At 43.1% G+C, this 19,620-nt stretch overlaps 1 protein-coding gene across 1 annotated transcript in view; it reads right to left on the bottom strand.

Moving 5' to 3' along the window:
• The window catches only part of LOC140722664 (NACHT, LRR and PYD domains-containing protein 3-like), a 182,236-nt gene extending 162,892 nt beyond the window's left edge, over positions 1 to 19,344 (bottom strand). The window contains exon 1 of the mRNA XM_073037378.1: positions 19,210 to 19,344. The gene's annotated coding sequence lies outside the window, so the exon portion shown is untranslated. The remainder of the gene's footprint in view (positions 1 to 19,209) is intronic.
• Positions 19,345 to 19,620: the final 276 nt, after the last annotated feature.

Genomic DNA, 19,620 nt, shown 5'->3' with positions numbered 1-19,620 from the left:
TGAGTTTTCTGGGTATAAGTTAAATCTTAATAAGAGTGAATTGTTTCCTTTGAATAGACAGGTCCCAAATTATGGTATTTTACCTTTTAAATTAGTTAATGACTCTTTTACTTACTTAGGGATTAAAATTACCAAAAACCATAAAGAATTATTTAGGTTTAATTTTCTACCCTTAATTGATCAGATTAAAGGCTTGTTTACTAAGTGGTTACCATTATCTTTATCTCTGATAGGTAGGATTAATGCTATTAAGATGGTTATTTTACCTAAATTTTTATATGTTTTTCAAGCGGTACCAATTTTTATTCCGAAATCCTTTTTTACTAATGTTGATTCAAAAATTTCCTCATATATATGGCAGAATAACAATCCCAGGTTAGGTAAAATATACTTACAGAAGACAAAGAAGGATGGTGGGTTGGCATTACCCAATTTCAGATTTTATTATTGGGCAGTTAATATTAGATATTTGATATGTTGGTTGAAAGAATGGGATGGTCCTTTTGGCCCTCATTGGGTGAGTTTGGAAACTAAATCGGTATCTGGTTATGCTCTGGGTTCTATTTTAGGGACATCTCTCCCTTTTGCTCTTTCTAAATTGCCGAATCGAATTGACAACCCGATAGTTAAATATACCTTACGTATATGCTTTCAATTTTGGAAATTTTTCGGGTTGACTCAATTCGTGTTAAATAGTCCTATTGAATCTAATTGTTTTTTCCACCCCTCAATTATAGATCAAGCTTTTTTGGCTTGGAAAACTAAGGGATTATTAAGATTTTCCGACTTATTTTTGGACAACTGTTTTATGTCTTTTGAGCAATTAGCTAATAAGTATAATTTGCCTAGATTTTATTTTTTTAGATACTTACAGGTTAGGCATTTTTTTAAGTACGGTACTTCCTTCGTTCCCAAATTTTGTGTCTTCAGATATTTTGGAGAGTTTGTTTGAATTAAACCCTTTTCAAAAAGGGCTTATATCAAAACTTTATAATATAATTATGAAGATATGTTCAGTGCCCTTTGATAAGACCAAAAATGATTGGGAAAGAGAGCTTAATCTTATTATTCCTATTGAGAATTGGGATAGAATTCTTCAATTAGTTAATACATCTTCTATATGTTCCAAACATTCATTAATACAATTTAAGGTTGTACATAGGGCCCATATGTCCAAGGATAAATTAGCTCATTTTTATTCTCATATAAACCCTATTTGTGACAGATGTCAATTAGAAATCGCGTCTTTAACTCATATGTTTTGGTCATGTCCGCTTTTGAAAGAATATTGGAAAGATATTTTTGATATTATTTCGGCGGTACTGAACATTGATTTACAACCCCATCCTATTACCGCAATTTTTGGTTTACCAATGATGGACTTACTTCACTTATCTCCTTCCGCCTGTCGAATGATTGCTTTTCTCACTTTAATGGCTAGAAGATCTATTTTGTTGAATTGGAAGGAAATTAATCCTCCCACGGTATTTCATTGGCTTTCTCAAACTATGTTATGTCTAAATTTAGAAAAAATTAGAAGAGCTGTATTTGATACTTCTATTAAATTTGAAAAGATATGGAGACCATTTATTCAATATTTTCATATGATGTAATGGCCCTGTGCCAGGCTTATTGGTTTTTTCAGCTTTAATCGTATGTATGTTGAGAGGATCGGAGTTGACATCATTGATGTTTATGTATGCTTGTGACATACTATGAACAGCCCTTTTTTTTCTCTCTTTTTTTCCTTCTTTGTTTTTTTTTCCCTTTAGATATTAGATTAGTAGATTAGTTAACTTTCATATATAGATTTATTATTTTTTTTCCTCTTTTTTATATTATATATTATGGAATATCTAGACTTACCTTGTTCATATATATACTATATGGTTTATGTTTTGGGAAAACTTAATTATACTGTATTCATTGCTTATGTATTCCTTCATGTGTAATGGGAGTCTATATGTTTGTAATCCCTTATCAATATTTTAATTGTATTTCATTCATAATATTTTTAATACTAATAAAAAGATTGAAAGAGAGAGAGAGAGAAAGCTGCGTTCGCACGCGTCCGACTGATCCGGCCCGCATGAAGCTGCATTTTGCTCAATCCGGCCCATGACCTAAAATGAGTTTGACACCCCTGCCCTAGGGTAATATTCTTTAATTTAAATATTGTCACATTTGGGAATGGCATGAACTGGTTTATTTGAAGGAATCATGGAAAAAACACAACTGCAGATGATGAGAGTTGAGGTAAAAATAAAATTTTGTGAACTCACAGCAAACAAGGCAGCAAATGAAACCGGTAACGTTACGGGTTCGAGACCCTAAGTCATGTTCTTTATGTCATGTTAAAGGCTCTATCACTACACTGCAGCAGAAATGGTTAAATACAATACTAAAGTGACTTTGTTCAAACCCGAATGAGAGTGATTTGTTGAACTGGTTCCATTTGATTGCAGCATTTCTGAGGAAAGTGGCTGTGGCAGTTTACAATGACATCAAAACGCTGTGGGACTATTCTTGGGGAATTACTGTGTGAATCATTCAACTTTTGATATTTACCAAAAGTTCCTTAAAAGAAAGGACGGATGAAAAGACACGAGGACGTTAGATGGCCAGGGAGGTGATAAATTTGGTCAAGAAGGAAATGGAAACGTATGTAAAGCTTCAGAAGTTAGGATCAAAGAAAACTCATGAGGAGTACAAAGAGACCAGAAAATAACTAAAAAAGAGAATTGCGAAAGGCAAGAGGTGTCATGAAAAATTCTTGGCAAGTCAGATTAAGGTGAATCCTAAGGCATTCAATACATTCATCAAGAGGAGGAGGATGACTAGGAAGAGAACCCTAATGCATTCCCTTCAGTAATCGGCTAGAACCACATCAGGCAGGCACCATCCCCAGCATTCACAAAACTGCATGTTATATTATATCAAAGAACTTCTTTGGAAAGGATCTCTAGTTTAGTAAATGACCTGAAACCCCACTGTGTCTATTTTAAAACACAAAAAGCAAAGCAACTTTGTCTCACAAAATGGAGGATGTAAAACAGTTCCACAAAATAGCAGCTTCCATCTCCAAGCATGTGGCAGGAGCAAAGACAATTGATCTGTGTGACTCCACTGTCCTTGACCCATTCGACTTTGACATTTTCTTCCAGACTTTAAATCCACCGTCATTAACAAATTAACACCAATGAGTTAAACTGTCCGCAATTATCACCGTCATTCTGCATTGATATAAAACTACAGTGCAGCAGCGTGTCCGAGCATGTCTGCAGATCCAGAGTCAACTGCTGAGATATCTATCAAATGAACATTAAACAGGCAGGCTGCAACAGGGACGGGAGTAAACAGTCCAGCTGCACCGACCTCATAACACAGCCAAATTGGTTTTCTCCCCACATAACCTCACCCCTGAGATAATGAATCTGATTACTGGGGTCCCATTCTGTGCCCTATCCTGGGATACTGATGGCATGACTGGTGTCTGAGACCGAGCCCCACTTGGGTCTTTGAATAGCATGACGGTGCACCATTCTGCACCCCATCTTGGAATGCTGATGGCATTGATAGAGACCCTTACTGAGACTAATCCTGGGGCATTGTGGGAAAATGTTTGTGTTTCCATCGATTTTGGGAGAGTGAGGAAGTGGTGGGTGCAGTCGTCACACAGAGTTATGAGGGATTTCAGCCACCCCAGAAAAACACGAGTTGTATTCTGAGAATGCTTCAGAGATGGGGTCATTTTTGCTGCAGTTGGAAGTTTCCACATCCCTTAAAAGGCTAACAATTATACCAGTGCCCAAGAAGAGCAGTGTGAGTTGCATTAATGACTATCGTCCATCGCAATAACAGTTACTGTGATGAAATGATTGAGGGGTTTGCGATGGCTAGAATTAGCTTTTCTCTCAGCAAGGACCTGGGCCCACTGTAATTTACCTGTATCCACAATAGCTCACAATGCAATCTCATCGGCTCCTCACGCGGCTTTGGATTACCTTGACAATACGAATACTTACATCAGAATGCTGTTTCTTGACCATAGCTCAGCGTGTAATGCAATTATTCCTACAGTTCTGATCAAAAGGCTCAAACCGCTGGCCTTTCTACCTCCCTCTGCAACTGGATCCTTGATTTCCTCACCGGAAAACCACAATTGGTGCGGATTGGATATAACGCCTGCACATCACCAGCGACACGGCTACTGTTGGCAGATTTTCAGGTGGTGAAGAGAAGGCAAACAGGAGCGAGATATATCACCTGGATGAGTTGTGTTACAGCAACAAACTTGCACTCATCATCGGTAAGACCAATGGTCTAATTGTGGACTTATGAACGGGTAAGATGAGGTCACACACACACACCAATCGTCATTGATCAGTCAGCAGTGGAAAGAGTGAGCAACTTCATGTTCCTGTGTGTCAGCATCTCTGAGGATCTATCCAGGGCCCAGCATATCGATGCAGTTACCAAGAATGCATGGCAGCCGTTATATTTCATCAGGAGTTTGACGAGATTTGGTATGTGACCAAAGACTCACAGATTGATACAGATGTACCGTAAAAACTGTTCTAACTGGCTGCACATCACTTGATATGGCAGGATAGGGGAAGTGGTGAAGCTACTGCACAGGATCGAAATACTCTGAGGAAAGTTGTCAATTCAGTCAGCTCCATCATGGGCAGTAGCCAACGTAGCATCCAAGCCATCGTCATGGAGCGATGCCTCAAAACGGCGGCATCAGTCATTAGGGATCTGCTTCACCAAGGAGATGCCCTCTTCTCATTGGTATCACCAGGAAGGTGGTACAGGAGATTGAGGACACACACTCAATAAGTCAGGAACCGCTTCCTTTCCGCTGCCATCCGATTTCTGAATTGACATGGAACCCATGAACCTACTTCACTGAATTCATTGTTGCAATACTTATTTAACTTTCAGTAACAGATACTTATTGTAATACAGTTTTTTCTCTACTATTATATATTGCATTGTACTGCTGCCACAAAGCCAACAACATTCACTACGTATGCCTGTGATATGACACATCCTCCTGATGACTCTACGGGGATTAATCCCGATTGGGCCTATCAGGCTGAAGATCCACTTCCTGTGTTCTTCTCTGTTTCCCAATAACAAACTGTGCAGACAGACGGATCACATCCTCATCCCTGGGTCTCAATCACAGCCGTCGTGGGGCAGAAATGCCACTGCTCCACTTGTCAGTGATGGGAAACCATCTTTCTCATATCACTTTCCAGAGAGCCAGACTCTGAGCATTGCCGATTTGGGGCTGTGTTCACAGGGATACCCGAGGCTTTTTGAAACAGACTCATTCCCACTGCCCTGAGAGGACACTTGCAGTGTGGACGGTCCTGCAGCAGCCCCGGGGTCATCAGGTCCTGGACTCAGACACTGGGCTTTGGGCAACAGCAGAGCTCTGCAAAGTCTCCCCCATAACTTTCATGGTTAGTTTCTCCCCAGAGCAGTGAAAGTCTGCTGTGCAAGAATGTTGTCGGTCAGTTATCAAACTCGAACAACGTGACACTTACTGCTCTGGGAGAGAGAACAGTTAATTTACTGAATTAAAAATATATAGTTCAGTACAATGTAGCAAGACATTTGGCAGAGTCCCCACCTGGGAGATTAGACAAGAAGGTTTGGCATTCTGAATGAGGTGGTAAATTGGTTTGGACATTGGTTTTGCGGGAGAAGGCAGTAAGTGGTGGAAGATGGTTTGACTCTCTGACTGGAGACCAGTGACTCGTGGGGTGCAGTGGGGGTCAGTGCTAGGTTCATTGTTGCTTATCATCTCGGTCAACGTTCTGGATGATTTAATTACTGCAATAGTTGTTTTTTGTTCAACAGTAGGTTATTTGCCGTGGTCCGTACTTATTAACTTAGTTTACAGTAACTCTGTAGTCAGAGCTTTTCTTGTTCACAGACCAGGCAGAAATTGGCCACTCAGCCCATCGAGCCTGTGAAATCACGGTGTTCGCTCCGAAATGCCGCCTATCGCTTTCTGTAACTGGTCACCCCACCCCCACTGTTTGTTATGTATCGAGACCTGGAACAGAATCAACGTCTTTTTCTTTTAAAGGACGTTGAGGAAATCAGCTCGAAACACCAACAATAAACACAGTCACGAGAAAAACGACTAAACATCTTTTTGCACACTTGCTTTGGAATTGTAACCCCTGATTCAGGAACTGTTTTTAACCTTGACATGAATTGTGGAGAATCTCAACCTTGCAGACAGGATAATGCAAGAACACAAATACCACGACCGCCAGAAGAGACAAAATAGTGCAAATAACTTCTTCTAATACACACAAAATGCCGGAAGAGGTCAGCAGGCCAGGCAGCATCTGGGAAAGGAGTCTTGCCGAAGGGTTTCAGCCCAAAATGTCATCTGTTCACTCTTTCCCTAGATGCTGTCTGGCCTGCTGAGTTTCTGCAACATTTTGTGTGTGTTGCTCCAGCATCTGCAAATGTTCTCTTGTTTGCAAGTAACTTCTTGATCACTGATCCAAAACACGGGTAACGTGTGAACTGGAAGTAAAGATCAGAAATAAAGAACAGAAGCTGAATTCACCTTAATTCACTAAGAATGTTCAGTCTCCCTGTGGGTATATTTTCAAGTCGTTTCCTTCTAACTTTACACCAGACCATCAGACGAGGGTCATTTAGTAACTATGGGGGAGGGGCCGGTGTTGCTGCTCTGTGAGACTCACAGTGCAATTTTCTGTGTGCAAGCTGCTGCCTGTCTGCAGGGCAAATTCTGACACGCAGACATTCCTCGGAGCAGGGAGCGGCTTCTCTGCTGAAAACGAACAAACTACTTCAACATTTCACGCTCACCTTCAACTGTGAACAAATCTAATTTAACACTGAATTTAAATATTTCTGTAAAAGGAAAAAACATTAAAACACCAATGATATAGAAAAGAAAGTTCACCAGAGTCTGCAATCTGAATGTCTACTTATTACAATTGCTATTAGACGTTGAGAGTTTCCAGTAGTTCATTTTACTTCAAACACCCAATATATGTAGTTTTAATATATATATATTTGCTATTTAATTAAATGAATCGATCTGTGGCATAGTCCACGACGATGTTCCGAATGCCAATATCTTACAGTAGCTCTGTATTCTCAATAGTTTTTCCTGTGTATGTGAGTGAGTGTGTGTCGGGGGGGGGGGGGGGAGAAGAGGGAGAGAGACTCTTTCACTGCCCCGTGGGGATATTTCGCATATCACTGCAGAAAGGTTTTTCTACAGCGTCTCAGGAGAAACCAACTGGAGAATGTTTGTAGTTGAAGGTAATTGTTTCTTTTAATCCATTTGGTCAATAATTAATTTGATAATTTGAAGATTTCAGCGTTCCCTTCTCCCACTGACTTCCCTCCTGAGCCCGACAAAAGCCAAACCCCACTGTAAACGCTCCCTGGTTCTGAAGAATCGGAGACAACACTTACTGTGATTTTGAAACCGGACGGAGTTCAGTAAGATGCTGGGTGAGCGGTGTGCTCACCATACACAGAGATGTCAGTCTGAGCCGCTACACCCGAGGTTATTCGGTTATATAGTGTCTGTCGCTCATTACAAAACACTCACTATCCTTCCCGCGCTGTCCTCCCACTTGCCCCCTTCACCGCTGCGCTCTTCTCCCACCCCTGTCCACTTTACCTCCCACCCTCTCCTTCCCCACCTACCCCGAGCTCTCTGCTTCCCCCTCCCGTGCTCCACTCATCCCATGCTCAACTCTCCTTCCTCTTTCCCCACACCCTTCCCCGCTCTCTCATGCCTTCATCCCTCTCCATCTCTCCTTCTTTTTCCTGCCCAGCTACCGCCTGTCTATCCCTGTCTAATAATGTAGACTGTCATCTGCATGGGAGAATGTTCAAACATCAGAGGTGCAGAGGGAATCAGGTGTACTCGGGTCTGACTCCTGGAAGGTTAATTTATAGGTTGAGTCTGTGATAAAGAAGGCAAGTGCAATGTTGTCATTTATTTCAAGGGGAATAGAATATAAAAGCAAGGAGAAAATTTTGAGTCTTTATGAGATGTTAATCAGGCCATATTTCAAGTGTCATCAACAGCTTTGGGCCCAATATCTCAGAAAGCATGTGTTGTCATTGTTGAGTGACCACAGGAGGTTCATGAGGATGATTCCAGCAATGAAGGGGTTCACATATGAGGAGCATGTGGCAGCTTTGGGCCTGTACTGACTGGAATTTAGAAAAATGCTGGGGAATCTCATTGACACCTACTGACTGTTAGAAGGACTGGCTGTGGCGAATGTGGAGCGGATGTGCCCTGTGGTGAAGGTATCCAAATCTGGGGGTTGCAGCCTTAAAACTGAGGGGCGACCGTTTAGAAAAGATTAAAGAAGGATTTGTTTTAGCCAGAGAGTAGTGAATCTGTCACAGACTGTAGTGGAGGACAATCCGTGGGTGTATTTAAGGCAAAAGTTGATTGTCTCCTGATCATTCAGAACATCAAAGGATATGGTGAGAAGGCAGATGTACGGGGTTGAGTGGGATCGGGGATCAGTCATGATGGAATGTCGGAGCTGAATCGATAGGCTGAATTCTGCTCCTGTGTCTCATGGTCCGGTGACTGTCACAGACTGATTTTTTAAGGAATCATGAAAAGAATGTTTTAGAAACAAATATAGACAATGTGAGTCTGAAGGAAAAAATTATAAAATTCCAGAAACTCACAGCAAGCAGAGCATCAACTGTAATTGGTAATGTTGTGGTTTTGAAATCATCGGTAGTGTTCTTTATATCAGTTTTCACATTCATTGACCCTCCCTGCAGCAGAAATAGTCAAACAGACTAATAATGTGAATGTTTTAACACCCGAATGAGAGTTGGATATGGTTTTAGCAGAATGGCCTAAAGTTATGCTTTAAGAAGAACTGCCTGTAGTTCTGTGGAATATGCAGGGCCAGACAGCTGCTTACATCAGACCCTAAGCTCAGAATCTCACAGAAAAACATTTTCCCAGTACTCTTTCAAATTTATTTACTTGTCTTCTATAGATAGATGACCAAAACTGCAGTCAATACTCCAAATTCGAACTCAACAATGTCTTTTACAACCTCAAAACAACATCCCATCTCCAGGATTCAGTACATTAATTTACACAGGCAATCTGGAAAAGGCTCTTTTTTATGACCCAATCTACCTGTGGCGCTACTTTCAATGAATTATGGACCTGTATGCCCAGATCCCTTTATTCCACTGCACTCTTTAGTGCACAATCGTTTACTGTGTAAGACCTACATAGTGCAACACTTTGCACTTGTCTACCGTAGATTCCGGACTACAGAGCGCACCTGATTAAAAGCCGCTGGCTCTAATTTTAGAAATAAAATCAATTTTTTACTTGTAAAGGCCGCATCGGATTTTCGGCCGCAGGTGTCCCACGTTGTAATATGAGATATTTACACAGAAAGATATTACACGTGAGGATTTTTTAACTTTTAATTAAATCCATATGGTAACAAAAACAAATACATATTGCAAATGCTTTTTTTCGAACCGTGCCCGTAACGCGGCTACTTTTAAATATACGTTGCGTATACCTCTTTACTGAACAACATTCCAATATCTCCTAACGACTGGTAAAAAATATATATACTGCAGCCTACCAGGAAAAGTTATTGATCGCCTTTAACTTAAAAGCAGCGTTCGCTCAGATCTAACGCCGCTCGCGTAATGCCGCTCGCCCCCTCCTTCCTGTTTATCGCAAACGGCATTTAAAAGCAGCGTTCGCTCAGATCCAATACCGCTCGCGTAATGCGCTCCCCCCCTCCTTTCCGTTTATCGCAAACGGCATTTTTCCCACAAGACACGGCGAAACCGGGTGTGACGTCATAGCATCCCGCGATGTAGTACAGAAAACAAATATAGTTAAAACTCTTCTAACTTTAACTAGAAAATGAATTACTAAGCGAAAATATTATAAACTAAATAACTGCCATAAAGGCAGCACAATGCTTTTCTTCGAGTGTTTTCCATGTTGATGAGGGTGAGTACAAATGACTGATTTACAATAATTTAATTGTGAAAGTGCGCTTGATTTATCGTACAATTTCATTGGACCTCTGTGAACTACTCATCAATTTTATTGGTCTACTGTTATGAGGCAAAATGTTTATGAGGCGGCATGGAAAAAATCATGTATTAGCCGCTCCGTTTTAAAGGCCGCAAAGTTCAAAGCTGTTCAAAATGTGGGAAAAAAGTAGCGGCTTAAAATCCGGAATCTACGGTACATTAAATTCCATCTGCCATTTTCAGCTCAGAATTTGCAGCTGCGCCAGATCCCACTGTAACCTGCCTCTCTGCCAACTACACCCCTGATATTGCTGACATATGCAAATGCGCTTATCAAGTTAAACACGTTATCATAGATGACAAACAGCAACGGCCCAACTACCATTTCTGTGGCCCTCCACCGGTCATAAACCCCCAATCAGGGAGACAACCATCTATCATCACTGTCTGCCTTCATCCAAAACACCACTGTCTACTCTAATTTACTTCCTTACATTGAACTTGGAGCAAATGAATTTTCTTTACCAAACCCCCACACGGGATAGTTAAATGCCTTGCAAAAGTTCATGTTGCCAACATCCACTGCATTGACTTTACTTACTTCCCTAGTAACATTCCCCCTAACCTCATCGAAAAAAATTCTGTCATTGCCGAGCACAGAGGAAGTCATGCTGATCATGCCAAATCAGTCCTGTCTTTTCAAATAGTTATATAATGTGGTGCTTTCAATACCATTCACACTACTGGTGTCAGAATCTGTTGAATGGATCCTGACCCGGATCTGGGCCGTACCTTCCAAATAACCGAACCTAACTTGCACTACCTTACTTTCCCTTTTCTATTTTCTAATTATGATTTATAATTTCAATTTTTATTATACTTAATTCGATTTGTACTTTAGGGAGTGCGAAGCACAGAATCAAATATCGCTGTAACGATTGTACGCTCTAGTATTAATTGTTTGGTGATGTTACGAATGAAGGGAGCAAAGTCGCCCCCCCCCCCCCCCTTCTTTTTGAGAATCGCAAGATCGCTATTATTTCGGATCTCAGATCCAGGAAATGAGAGATACACAGCATGTCAGAAATGAGAGAGAGAAAGACGCAGGATCACAGCAAAGGCAGTTGTTATAGACAACGCAGAATACACAACAAGTTGGAATGTCTCCTAACAAAAGCGGAATGGAACCACTGATTACTGCTATTGTGTCTTGGAGAAGGAATGGTGTATTGAGTACTGTACTATTCATTGAAACCCCTCAGGGACAACCAGAATGGTCTGGTTGAGGGATTGCATCATCCCAACCTGATTGACATCTGAGACCCCGTGAGTGAGGATAAGAGGGTCTGGGGAACACCCCTCATACGCACCAGGAGAAACGCTAGAAATCCAGTGACAGCGTTTTATAGCGAAAGCCGGTGAGAGCTCGTGTGCGTCCTCCCTTGCCTGGGTGGCGGGCTCATCACGGAAGAACGGTTTAGCTAAAGGAGAACAGCCACAACAACGAGACACTGACGGATCGAAATCATAAAGGAAGGTTGGCAAAAACAATAGCGGTAACTGTTCCCATTCTTCTATCTCTCTCTCTCTCTCCAACAATTGCAACACAGCGACAAACAAACAATGGAGCCTGTGTGAACTGAAACGAACTTTATATTTCCATCGGACAATGCATTATCCCCTAGACAATGATAGAGCTTATTTCTTATTATTATTGTACCCGCACTTTTAGGTTTAGTATTGACGACGTATATTACCTGTATATTTGCATTGATATTATTTATGTGTATTTTTACTAATAAATACTGTTAAAAATAGTACCATCAGGCTTCAACGGACGCCTCTGTCTTTGCTGTTAAGTAACCCAGTTACGGGGTTCGTAACAGTGACAATAAAGTATTAAGTATGAAGAATCACTGGCCTATGTTTTCTGGTTTAATTTTTCAGCATTTCTTAAACAGAACAACGTTAGCTATCCTCCAACCCTCCATTACCTCACATGTCAGCAAGTATAATTTAAATATACCTGCCACAACAACTCAGTCACCCCTCGCTCCTCACTGAACATCCAGCTCCGTCCCTCCTCATGGCCTATCTCACTCGTCACTCACCCCTGCTTGCTTGCAGCTGCTCTCGCTCACCCATCCTCCTCGCCCCCTCGTCCACACCTCTCCTTCCTCATCTCCATCCTCCACTCCCGAAACCCCACTCACACTACCATTTCCGCTCTACTCCCTCATCCTCTCTACATATTACTCACTCCACTGTCCATCAACCTCTCCACCTTTCTCTCCCATTCCACCAACACCCTACTCTTCTCACTATCTCCCTCACTCCCTTTCTCACAGTCCCTCCCTCTCTCACCCTGTACCTTCTACTCCCTCTTACCCTTTCTCACTCTTCTTTCCCTTCCCACCTCTCACTCCCCGTCTCTCCAGATCTCTCTCCCCTTTCTACCCATCTTTCAAACCCCTCACTCACACACTCTCTCACCCTCCGCCCTCTCTGTCCCTTTCTCTCTAATTATATCTCCTCCCGCTGTCTACCCATTCTGTCCCAAGGTCTACCCCCCATCTACCTACTCCACTGACTCACCCTCATCTTAGCTGCTCTCTGTCCACCTTGCAGACCCTCGCCCTGACCGTTTCCCTTCTCCCTGCTCAACCTCATTCCACCCCTCACCTTTACCCTTACATCAACAATATTTCAAGGGTTATTGGCAACTTTGACTGAGAAAGATGCATGTTTCATACACTGTGTAATGTCTTTATATTAAGGAATGTCACAGTTGGGAATGTCATGGATCCATTTTTTAAAAAAAGGTATTGGGAAAAAAAGTTTAAAAATAACTGCAGATAATGTGAGTCTGAAGTAAAAATAATTAAATACTGCAAACTCACAGCTGTAATTGGTAACATAGCTGGTTCGAACCCATCAGCAGTGTCGTTTATGACATGCTACAGGTTCATTGCAAACTATTAACAGCTTTGCACATTTGCATATGGAGAAATAGTTAAATAGAATACTGAAGTGACTTTGTTTACAGGATTGAGAGTGAAATGTCGAACTAGTTTCAGCAGAAATGCCGCTCCCTGTTCTGAGGAATGTGCAGGCAGCTGCTTAAACACAAACCCTGAGCTCCGAGTCTCACAGAAAAGCAACCTGCACAATCCAAATCAATCAATGATATTGCCTCTTCCCCCTTCCTTTCCAGTTCCTCTGAAGGGTCTCAGACAGAAACGCTCCCTTTGTATTCAGTTCCATACACACTGCCCGGACCTGCTGCGTTACTCCAGCATTTTGTCTTTCCCTGGTTACGAAAGATCCGCGACTGGGAGTGTGTGGGCAGTTTGACATCATATCAAAACATATCCACGCTGTTGAATATTCTTGGGGAATTAAGGTGTGAATCATTCAAGTCTGATATTAATTTTGGATTTTTACTCAATCAAACCTTTGTCTGTGATCAAGCAGTCAGAGTCATAGTTAGATAGTCATATCAAAACAGAACACAGTACAGGCGCTTTGTCTCAGTCATTTGAACCACTTGTTCCCACCCGCCTGCACAGTAGCCATATTCACCCATCCATATTTTCAAAGGCAAAATCATGCTCGCATGTACCACTTCTAGTGGGGTAGTGGGGCTGTGGAATTTACTGCCCCAGAGAGCTGTGGAAGCTACTACACTCAATAAATTCAAAACGGAGATAGACATTTTCCTGGATAAAAATGGCATTAGGGGATACGGTAAGCAAGCAGGTAAGTGGACATGAGGCTAGGTTTAGATCAGCCATGTGATCTCCTGGACCAATTTTTGATAGCCTGGATGGGTCGGAGAGGAATTTTCCAGATTTTTTCTCCTCAATTGGCAACTCGGTTTTTTTCCCCCGGGTGATCACATGGGTTTGGGCGGGATGAATAATAAAATAAAATGGGCAGCATGGTGCCCTGTTGGTTGGCACTGTTGCCTTGTGGGATTCGGTGAAAACTACAGTTAAGATTGGATCAGCCATGATCTTGTTGAATGGCGGAGCAGGCTTGAGGGGCCGATTGGCCTACTCCTGCTCCTATCTCTTATGTTCTGTTGGCAGCTCATTCAACATTCTCTCAACCCTCTGATTGAAGACTTATCCACTCATGTCCCCCTAAAACTGTTCATCTTTCACCCACAATGCATGATCTCTGGTTGTCGTTCCACCTGACTTCAGTGGAAAAGGCCTGCTTGCATTTACCTATCTCTACCCATCTTCATGTTGTACTGCTCTATCAAGTTTCCTCTCAATTTTTAGCATTTCAAGGATTAAAGTCCGTAACTATTCATCCTTTCCTTATCACCCAGGTCCTCCGGAAACATTCTTGAAATTTTTCCCGGTACTCTTTCAAACTTACTTACATCTTTCCTGTGGGTAGGTGACCAAAACTACACACAATACTCCAAATTCAGACTCACCGACGTCTTATACAACTTCAAAATAAATCCCATCTCCTGCAGTCAATAATTTAATTGATGAAGGTCACTATGCCAAAAGCATTTATTAACCACCCTATCTACCTGGGGCGCTGCTTTCAATGAATTATGGACCTCTATTCCCAGATCCTTTTGTTCCACCGCAACGTTAGTGCTCTACTGTTTACTGTGTAAGACCTACCATAGCACAACACTTCGCACTTGCCTGCATTAAATTCCATCTGCCATTTTCAGGTCAGTATTTCCAGCTGTTCCAGATCCCTGTAACCTATGATAGATAATTTGCCTCTCTGTCAACTACACACCTAACCTTGGTGTCACATGTAAATGTGCCTATCAAGTTAAAAACATTACCATCCCAATCATTGATATAGATGACAAACAGCAACGGACCCAACTACATTCCTGCGGCTCTCCACTGGTCATAAGACCCGATTAATGGAGACAATCATCTACCATCACAGTCCACCTTCTCCAAAATGCCATTGTCCACTCCAATTTACTTCCTTACGTTGAACGTGATCCAAATGAATTTTCTTGACCAACCTCCCACGCGGGATTGTTAAATGCTTGCAAAAGACCATGTAAACAACATTCGCTTCATTGCCTTTATCTACGTTCCTGGTAACATACCCCATAACCTCATCAAAAAAAAATTCTGTGTGTTGCCAAGAGCAAACAAAGCCATGCTGACTGTTCCAAGTCAGTCTTGTCTTTTCAAATACTTATATATGCAGTGCTTCTAATACTGATGTCAGAAGCACTGGTCTATAGTATGCTGGTTTATTTTTTTTCCGCCTTTCTTCAACAGCATATGTTTCTTCAACATATAACCCATGTTAGTATGGGGAGCAGGATTTTACACCATATTCCAGGTACAATCTCAACAAAACGCAAGTAATTGTTAATGTCATTTCACTCTTACACCCAATAACTCTTACAATAAATACAATGTACCTTTCACCTCCCTCTCTACCCACTGCACTTAAACTCTCCATTTTAACACACTCAGGATTTCAGTTTCTCCTACAGAAGTGGGTGATCTCACATTTCCCACACTGAACTCCAGTGACCTGTTGTTCCCACTCACTCCTTTTGCCTCCATCATCCCAAAACCTCTCAACAAGAGACACAGAACATAGAACAGTACAGCACAGTGCTCAGTCTATTCAGTTAATGAAGTGGCCAACTAAATTGATCCCATCTGCCAGAACAATGTCCATATCCTTCCATTTTCCTCACATTTGTGTGCTGATCTAAATATCTCTTAAAAGTCCCAATGTATCTGCCACTACCATTACCCAGGCAGCAGAGACTGGACAGAGGTTGAACAAGATGGTTGATATACATCATTGAGGTGGTGGGATACAGGCTGGACAGAGGTTGAACAAGATGGTTGATATCTATCATTGAGGTGGTGGGATACAGGCTGGACAGAGGTTGAACAAGATGGTTGATATCTATCATTGAGGTGGTGGGATACAGGCTGGACAGAGGTTGAACAAGATGGTTGATATATATCATTGAGGTGATGGGATACAGACTGGACAGAGGTTGAACAAGATGGTTGATACATATCATTGAGGTGGTGGGATACAGGCTGGACAGAGGTTGAACAAGATGGTTGATATCTATCATTGAGGTGGTGGGATACAGGCTGGACAGAGGTTGAACAAATTGGTTGAAATATATATCATTGAGGTGGTGGGACACAGACTGAACAGAGGTTGAACAAGATGGTTGATATATATTATTGAGGTGGTGGGATACAGACTGGACAGAGGTTGAACAAAGTGGGCGGGGAATGAGCAGATGGGATCAGCTGGGAGAAGGGATCAAGGACAATCACTGATGGTCCTCAGGAGGAGGACCCTACATTTCTAATGAGCAGAACTGTTTATTGTTCTTGTGTTAAAATGCTTTTGTGGGATTACGATGGGATGTTCCAGTTCATTTATTGTTACCTTTTAGCTTGGATTATACAGTTACTTGCTTGTGTATATCTGGGTCACACTAACTGTAACCAGGGTGTCTGATGGTCGCCTCCCGTCTGTATGAGACTGGTTGGGTTCACTCTCGGGGTCGTGCTGGCCGGTCTATTTTATGTTTATCACGATAAAACTGTTATTGAGTTTAATGAGCTGCCTCATCTGTCATTATGGACCAAATGTTCACCACAATACTACTGTATAAAAGATCTGAAAATAACAAAGCTAGAACAAACCATAAGAACTTTGGAATATACGCTTTGCCCATCACCAAATTTTATCAATGCATCATAAAAAGTTTCCCATCCGGATACCCCACGCATTGGTATGGCGACTGCTTTGCCCATGGCTGCAAGAAACTGCAGAGTTACGGACACAGATCAGCTCATCACAGAAACCAGTCTTCCCTACGTGAACTCCTTCTGGACTTCCCACTCCCTCGGTAAAATCAAAGATCCCCACAACCTGGGACATTCTCCTTTCTCACCCACCCCCATTAGGGAGAAGACACATTTCACAGTCTTAAAAGCGGCTTATCTGAAGTGAAAAAAGTTTTTGAGAAGTTCCAGGAAGCGAGGCGAAATCGACAGTTCGGGAAGTTAACGGGACTCATTGGCCAATATTAGATTTCTCCAACAAATCCACGTCACAGCACAAAACGGTGACTGGACTCTTCCGGCCAAAAATCACTGCATTCCGCCGACTGTGAGCATGCGCAATGAGATTTTCACATCGACAGAGCCGGGGGTCGGGGCCTCGGGAAAAACCCACCTCCTGCAAATCTGCGGCAGAATACGAGCGGAAAACAGGATACCGTGATCGGTGGGCGCGTCTCCCCGACAATAAACCGGCTCCATAGGACATAGGAGCAGAATTAGGCCGTTTGGCCCATCGACTCTGCTCCGGCGTTCAATCAGGGTGACCCTTTTCCCCCTCCTCAGCCCCACTCCACGACTTTCTCATCGTAACCACTCAAGAACCTAGTAAATACCCCCAACCGGGCCCCCACGGCTCCCTCTGCTAATTCCACACATTCACCACACTTTGGCTACAGAAATTTCTCCGCATCTCTGTTTTAAACAGGCGCCCCTTTGCCCCGAGGCTGATTTGCCATTTTAATTGTTGGGAGATTGACCGCCTGGGTTGTTGGTTCGCAGGGAGAGATCAGTGAAGTGTGTTTGTCTTTGAGGAGCGCAGATAGATGGAAAATGAGTAAATGGCCGACAGTTCGGGAAGTTAACGAGACTCTCTGCCCAACATCAGAGCTGCCGACTCGACACTGGCCTCAGTACTCACCGATGGGAATCTGATTTCTCCCCCGGGGGGGGGGAGGGGGCGGGGACCCTCACCCTGCCACTCCCGATCCCCCAGACGATCCGCTTCAGCAACGAACGGGATAAAAATAAACCACCCCCCATCCGGGGGCTGTGAGCATGCGCAGGGTGATTACTGCGTCAGAGCGGAGGGTCGCCCCAGGGAGCAAAGTCCAGCGACCGACCCAGCAGACTCGGTGAGGAAGAACATAAACGCCCCTCATATCTCCATTAACCTACCCCCTCTCACCTCAAATGGATGGCCTCTTATCTAAAATATTTCAACCCTGGGAAAAATATATCGTCTATCCACTCTATCCCTCTCGTAGTCGTATAAACGTCCATCCAGTCTCACCCCAGCCTGCGCCGCTCTGGAGAAAACAACACAAGTTTGTCCAGCCTCTCGTTATAGCTCATGCCCTCTAATCCGGGCAGTGTCCTGGTAAACCTCTTCTGCGCCCTCTCCAAAGCCCTGATATCCTTCCGAGAATGGGAGCGACCAGAACTGTATGAAACACTCCAGATGTGGTCTAACTAGTTTTATAAAACTCCAACATAAATTCCCGACTTTTGAAAATGTCTCGACTAATAAAGACAACCACGTCATTTGTCTTCTTAACCACCCGATCAATCTGTGCAGTCTCTTTCAGGGAGCGATGAACTTCGAGTCTAAGATCCCTCTGATCATCGACACTGTTCAGGGTTTTGCATTTAACAGTGTACTGTCTCATACATTCGACCTACCGAGCTGCCAAGATGATCATCACTAATCAAATCTCACTGAGATTTCTCAGGTCCTGTTGAATTTATTGCCAAGTGCACAAGTACGGGAAGGTAGAGGGACAGAGAAACACTGACTTGTGGCAGCATCACAGGCAAGTACATTCCGTTAACACACGGGACACAAATTGTACAATTCTCTGTCAGTAACAATATGGAAACATGTTTACGTCATCCTGCTAATAGGACCAGAACAACAGGGGCTGAGTGGCGGCTCATCTCAGACGGTTCGGTGTGAAGGTCTCACAACCCGGACCGACCCCGGCAGATTCTGTGAAGGAAGCGAGGCAAGGCCGCCAGTTCGGGAAAGTTCATCCCCTCCCCCTTCAGGTTTCACCGATCACCTTGTGTTTCTCTCTCCCTCCCCACCCCTACCTTTTATTCTCCAGTCCTGCCGAAGGGTTTCGGCCGCTAATGTCGACTGTATTCTTTTCCTGGATTCTGCCCGGCCTGCTGAGTTCCTCCAGCATTTTGTGCGCGTTGCTCGCGTTTCCAGCATCTGCAGATTTTCTTTGTTTGAGTTCGGGAAAGTTAACTCACTATCCAACGTCAGAACTCCCCGCTCGGGACAGGCTTCAATACTCACCGAAGGAAAATTGTTGGTGTTGACCCGCCGAGAATAATCCGTCTCCGGCTCCCCGTCCAAGGGGGCGAGAACTCCCTCCCGATCCCGATCCCTCTATCGACCCGCTTCCACACGGAACGAAAAAAACACTGCCTTTCCCGGGACTGTGAGCATGCGCAATGTGCTTGTTGATGAACAGGCGGTGGGCGGGGCCTCGGAATCAAACCCGCAGTTGTTGCTGCCGATCTGAGGTAAACGGGATCACATGACGCTGAAGGGTCCCACGTGATCCGGTGACTGTTCCTCGCCCTTCATATACTGCCGTACCCACCGCCGCATTTCTCACATTATTTAATTATTTCCCTATTTACAACAGATACGTATTTAGTTTTTCCCTCCATATCTTCCTCAATCCTTTTCCCTCCATCCCCA

The sequence above is a fragment of the Hemitrygon akajei genome, unplaced genomic scaffold, assembly GCF_048418815.1.
Source record: "Hemitrygon akajei unplaced genomic scaffold, sHemAka1.3 Scf000082, whole genome shotgun sequence".
Classification (NCBI taxonomy): Eukaryota; Metazoa; Chordata; class Chondrichthyes; order Myliobatiformes; family Dasyatidae; genus Hemitrygon; species Hemitrygon akajei.
Note: the sequence above shows the minus strand (reverse complement) of the source record. Positions and strands in the feature narration are given on the sequence as shown.